Source organism: Oncorhynchus tshawytscha, unplaced genomic scaffold, assembly GCF_018296145.1.
Source record: "Oncorhynchus tshawytscha isolate Ot180627B unplaced genomic scaffold, Otsh_v2.0 Un_contig_4866_pilon_pilon, whole genome shotgun sequence".
NCBI classification, from domain to species: Eukaryota; Metazoa; Chordata; class Actinopteri; order Salmoniformes; family Salmonidae; genus Oncorhynchus; species Oncorhynchus tshawytscha.
The window spans coordinates 1-6,281 of NW_024609783.1; the positions used below are offsets into that span (position 1 = coordinate 1).

Below are 6,281 nucleotides of genomic sequence, written 5' to 3' on the forward strand. Positions count from 1 at the left end.
TGTTAGCCTCATGAATACACCCAGACCATCTTGAATTTCAACAGGGACAACTCCAATATAAAGTGTTTTTTCTCAAAATTGCCGGGATTTCACGTGGATCACACTTATATCAGCACACTCCAAACTGCCTAAGCATTACGAAACTGCTATTCGATCAAATAAGCCTCATCTATCAAAATGGCAGTTAATTTGTATCTTTACTAAATTCGACAGTCTCTCATCACCATACAACACTTTTCACTTGCTTAATCATTGATGATTTACACAGATTTTGGACGGAGTAAAACCTCTTGCTTCACCTCTTCCTCTCTGGTATGAAGTTTGAGAAAATAACATGGCGACGAGTCTTGTCCTTGAGGCAGAACTGAGCGATTTCTGTTAGATGGGCCAGCTGCAAAGTCAAAATGGGCTATATTGTAAAACATTGGATTAATTTAAGGTTATAGTTAGGCATTCGGGTTAGCAGTGTGGTTAAGGTTAGGGTTACGTTTAAAATGTGATTTTATGACTTTGTGTCTGTGCCAGCTAGTGACCACTTTGCAGAGCTGCTTCCAGAACAACATTCATGACAATAAACGCTAACCTGCGTGAAAATATGGGCACCTGCTTGTTGGCCTGCTTCGCTTCCTGCGCCACTTTGTTCCTTTGGTTTGTATGTTTGTTTGAGTTTTTTAGTTGCATGGTTTTTAAGTTAAAAGTAAAGAAGCAATTGGTATACAGACATAAAGCGTTTTAACTGAATTGTGAAGAGGAATTGACAATGTGTTAACTTGATGACTGAAACGGTAACGATTGAAAACCAAAAGAAACTGTCCTTTTTGTTGTCTGCCTTTGCGTCACTCTGCCTGCTCAATCCAGGCCCTAGAACCGGGCACTTATCCATCTTGTCACATCTCGGCCTATATACCATTATTAACAGTCCATCAATAATTGGATGGATGGGTCTCCTACACTGTTGTCATGGAAGACAACAGAAGCCATGGAAAAGGGAGGGCGCATCACTTTAATTTTTGCAACGTCTACTTTCCAGAGGCGGGAGTGTGCTGTGACTCTCTGCAAAATCCAATCGCAACGCACAGACATATCAGCATCCGACCACGGAAGGACCCACATATGTGTCAGCAATCATGTAAGAGCAATGCCATACGTGCTCACCTTTAAAAACTTGCTCCCAACTCATCATGTAGCCAGCTTTACGGGGTTCAAATAAGAGACCACTCATATCAATAGCAATAATCTCCGTCGCTTCCATTGCGCTGAGGAAAACATCACACTGGTAAGATGTATTATGTTGCTTTTGATAGCGAGGATGAATGTGTTCATTTTTGCTTAAAAATTGGAATTTGTAGAACGTAGCATTGGCCTTTTAATTGCGTTTTGACCTCTAAGGACACCTGAGTCATCGTGAAATATAACTAACATTTACTTCCTAAACGTTTTACATTTAGTTGTGGGGTTTTTTTTTGCAGTGAAATGTCGCCTTGATTGATGCATGACCATAGCATTCTACTCCAGCTGCACGCATGTACTGATGCCGCGGTTAACAAACATCATAAGCGGTGCCGGCGCTGTCCGTCTCAGCACCAAGGACAGGGCTCGGGCACAGTCTCTGTGGCGTAGTTTAAAAACAAACTGCATGCGCTCCAAAAAGGTGGCAACCTTTTTCACAAGCCGCTCTGGTTTAGTTGAACTGATCAGCTGGGTTGAAATTTCAAATGTAATAAAACAATCTTTCTATATTTGTATAACATTATTATCAATGGGTATTTAAACTAATAATTCTGGTTAAAATTTTTTTTTAACCATCAATATTTTTGTTCTAATTTAAGCAGAGGCATAGCAGGCATAGCAGGCAATCAGACAGACATAAACTATTACAGTTAATATTTAAATCCTGTAAGTGGATTTCAAAGTCAGGGGTTGGCAGTTGCAATATTTATTAGCCTATTCATCAATATTCATATTTTCATTGCTGCATTTACACTCAAGAGAATGTTGAGGTACCTTTTTTTTATCCAGGGACTGTTTATTGAATGGTGACTGAGAGTGTGCAATGTGAATTGTAAAACAGCTTTTACAACTAAAACAGATATCTAGTAACAACAGTGACATTTGTTTTTGCAGGAAGAGAACATGTCTCGTTCCTACCTGTTCTTCCTCTCCTTATGGAGCTCTGTTATTGTGGTCGGACGCGGTTGTCCTGAACTATGCAACTGCTCCGACAAATACGGACGCCACTTCGCTGAATGCTCCTACAAAGACTTGGTTGACATCCCTGAAAGGTTGCCCCCCAACGTGACCACTCTGAGTCTCACTGCCAACAAAATATCTCTGGTGGAGTCGGGCAGCTTCGACAATGTGACCCAAGTCACTTCCTTGTGGATGGCCCATAACGAGATAGTCACCATCGAACCGGGCACCCTGGCTCCCCTGGTCCAGCTGAGGAACTTTGACGTCAGTCACAACAAGATGGTGCATTTCCCTTGGGAGGATCTCTGTCACCTCACAGCCCTGCAGCTGCTGAAGATGGACCACAATGAGATGGTCAGTCTGCCTAAAGACTCCTTCTCTAACCTCAAGGACCTGAGGTCTCTCCGCCTCAACAACAACCGGTTCACCACTATAACGCAGGGGACTTTCGACAACCTGATCTCCCTGTCTCATCTACAGCTCTATAACAACCCATTCACATGCCACTGCAGGATGGACTGGCTGAGGGACTGGATTCTAAACGCCACCATATCGGTTCCAGAACAGAACTTGATTGTCTGTGAAACTCCAGAGCAGTTGAGAGGAGCGGTGATCGTGAAACTGTCTGAGTCAAAGTGCATGGCCCCTAATGTCAGCATAACGGCTGAGCCTAACGTTGAGAATACGACACTCTTTGAAGGCACAGTGTTGATCCTGAACTGTGAGATCAAAGGGAACCCAAAGCCAGAGGTTATCTGGAAAATCCACACAAACCGTCAAAGTGTAGAGTACCCTCTGTCCACCAAAGATAAAGAATCAGCAGAATCCAATGAATCTAACGAGGATTCTAGAACGACAGACAATCCATTCGAAATGTTCCATAACGGCACTCTAGTCATACCGCGCCTTAGTAAAAAGGACAATGGCAACTACAGCTGTACCGCCACCAATGAGTTTGGTAAAGATGATGATTCACTATCAATAGTAGTGGTAGTACCAAAACCACCACCACCTCAACCTGTTGGAAAAGTGATTGACCCACCAGAGAAAATCCCCTCAGTACTTCAACCTGTTGGAAAAGTGATTGACCCACCAGTTATTATTAATGGGGAGAAAATCCCCTCAGTACTTCAACCTGGGATCAAAACCTCCATTAATAACCATTTTAAATCATTGAATATTCCCCATTTGGAGGGAAAGTACAATATCTTCCCAACCCTTCCTCCCATTGAAGTTGACACTGAGCGTACGGCGCAAGTGCCCAAATATCCATCCCGTGCAACTAGCAAATGTACCTTGACCAGTGAGACACAGTACATCTCCAACCAGGCCTTCAATTTAAGCCTGGAAGATGTCAGGCAGTATACCTTTGACTTTGGAGTCATAGCCTTAGGGGTGTCAGAGACCGAGGCTAAAGTTAGACTCAATCCTCTCCTCCTTCCTAAAGACGACACAGACAACCATCTCAGCGCCTCAGAAGGGTTCCATTCCATCCACAACCAATCAGAGGTAACCAGGAGAGCCCGGGCGGACTCAGGGCTGTATCTGTGTGTCACCTCAGACCACAGACACTCAGCCATCCAGTGGTCCAGGATGGAAGATGGCATCAACACCTATCTGTTCCAGGACCTACGCCCGGCGCTAACTACTCCCTCTGTCTCACCTACAGAGGAGAGGACTGCGAGGTACAGGTCCTCTTCACCACCAGGAAGAGAGTTCCTAACCTGTTAATCATTATAGTCGTCAGTATCTGTCTCCTCACCGTCTCCACCGTGCCCCTGCTGGGGGCCACCTGCTTCCACCTGGTCTACAAATATAGGAACAAGACTTACAAGCTCATCATGAAGGCTAAAGACCACCAGCATCACATGGAGAGGAACCTAGTGGTCAACTTCAACCTGAGGAACTCGTACGCCGAGTCACAGACGCAGATCACAGCCAGCGAGACTGGGGAGGGAGAGGACGGGGAGTCGGAGAGTGGGGGAGAGAGAGAGGAGGACGTGGAGGGGAGTGGGGTGACCGAGTCGTTCACTCTGTCTCAGTACAGAGGGAATCTGGATGAGTGTGAGATGGGGTCAGAGTTCAGCGATAGGTTACCACTCGGGGCAGAAGCTGTTAATATCTCTGGGCAGTACAAAGAGCCACACCACTGATCCTGTTGTTGTTGTTAGTATTTGATAGATCGTCTTGACTAGACAGGTTCTAGTCATCTTCAGTCAGGATCACATGTAATGTAAGTCTCACAGTAACTGTTTATCGATCCATGAGAGAAGAACCTGTGACCTGTCATTTTCAAAATGGCTGCCGTATCAATGACCTGGATACAGTGTAGAAAAAGTCATAGGTGCTTCCGCTGTTGAAAGGAAAAGTAAAGAAGGTAGTTTATGTACGCTGTGAAGATTATGTAAAAGAGAAAAAAACGTCCCTGTAGTAAAATATTTAAGCCTATTCTAAAAATAGACCCCTCCGGTGTGCTCTTAACAGAGGCGTTTCCTGAGACTTGTGACAGTTATTCGGTGTAGTCTGTCACAGGCAAGAAGGCAAAAAGCTTTGGGACTGTATCTAAAATGTCTCTTCTTTAAAGTAACAGATGCACTTATGAATGTCTATGTTAATCTATTGTAGGCTATCAATGCTATTTTCTATCTAGAGTGAATGTCTATGTTAATCTATTGTAGGCTATCAATGCTATTTTCTATCTAGAGTGAACGTCTATGTTAATCTATTGTAGGCTATCAATGCTATTTTCTATCTAGAGTGAATGTCTATGTTAATCTATTGTAGGCTATCAATGCTATTTTCTATCTAGAGTGAATGTCTATGTTAATCTATTGTAGGCTATCAATGCTATTTTCTATCTAGAGTGAATGTCTATGTTAATCTATTGTAGGCTATCAATGCTATTTTCTATCTAGAGTGAATGTCCGCTTCACTGTTGCCAACAAACCCTTATTAAGCTGTGTGTCACAAGCTATTGTTGTACGTCATTTTACAGTGACCTTTAACCCGGTATTGTGTCAATAATATACAGTACCAGACAAAAGTTTGGACACAAAAACTCTTGAAAGAGTAGGTCTTTATTTTTATTTTTTGTACTATTTTCTACATTGTGGAATAATAGTGAAGACATCAAAACTATGAAATAACACATATGGAATCATGTAGTAACCAACAAAAAGTGTTAAACAATTTAAAATATATTTTAGATTTTAGATTCTTCAAAGTAGCCCCCCCCCCGCCACCCCTTTGCCTTGAGGACAGCTTCGCACACTATGTTTTGTTTTTAAATCTAGAGTGAACGTCCACTTCACTGTTGCCAACAAACCCTTATTAAGCTGTGTGTCACAAGCTATTGTTGTAAGTCATTTTACAGTGACCTTTAACCTGGTAATGTGTCCATAACATACATCATCCACGTGTCTCTATCTCATATCCATTAAAACCCCACTGTTGCTCAACTCTTACATTTTAACAGTAAGATAAGTGTTACATTTTTATAGCGTATGGTTAAATGTAAGTGTTCAGATGTGTACATTGCCTCAGTGTTCATCCTCTGCTATATGTGCCTGAAGTAATAAAGTATTGACAAGGAATGCTTGTTCATTATTGATTTGCAGCTTCCGAACATGGCATGTTATTCGATCTATAGTGAAATGCCAAAAATAGGGGTTGTTGTACTACGAATGAACTGTCTGAATATTGGCTTCTGTAAAAATGGGTTTCCATACGCAGTCATCATGGTTCTTGAAAACATGCTTACACGTTTGTTGTTCCCCTGTATTTACTTTAAAACTGTTTTATTCGTTTGAAAAGAAGTCTCTCTTTCAAAATAAGAGTCTTATTAATCACATTCTCCCACCTGGGAGAAAAACAGTTGATTTGTTTTACTCTGGATTGTGATGTCAGTTACATTAATTTACACAAAAAAATACATGTATCATTGTTCTTAAATATATTTTGAAAGCAAATATCTCAACCTCTGAAAACTTACCGAAACAATTGATAAAGGGCAGCACATTAAAGGAAGGGGTGGATAGTGGATGCTAAAACAGGATGTGTTCTGTGCATCATAACCAAACACATACAACCGT

At 42.0% G+C, this 6,281-nt stretch overlaps 1 pseudogene; it reads left to right on the forward strand.

Moving 5' to 3' along the window:
• The first annotated feature begins 391 nt into the window (after window positions 1–391).
• Window positions 392–5,284, forward strand: LOC121845866 (annotated as a pseudogene).
• The last annotated feature ends 997 nt before the right edge of the window (window positions 5,285–6,281 follow it).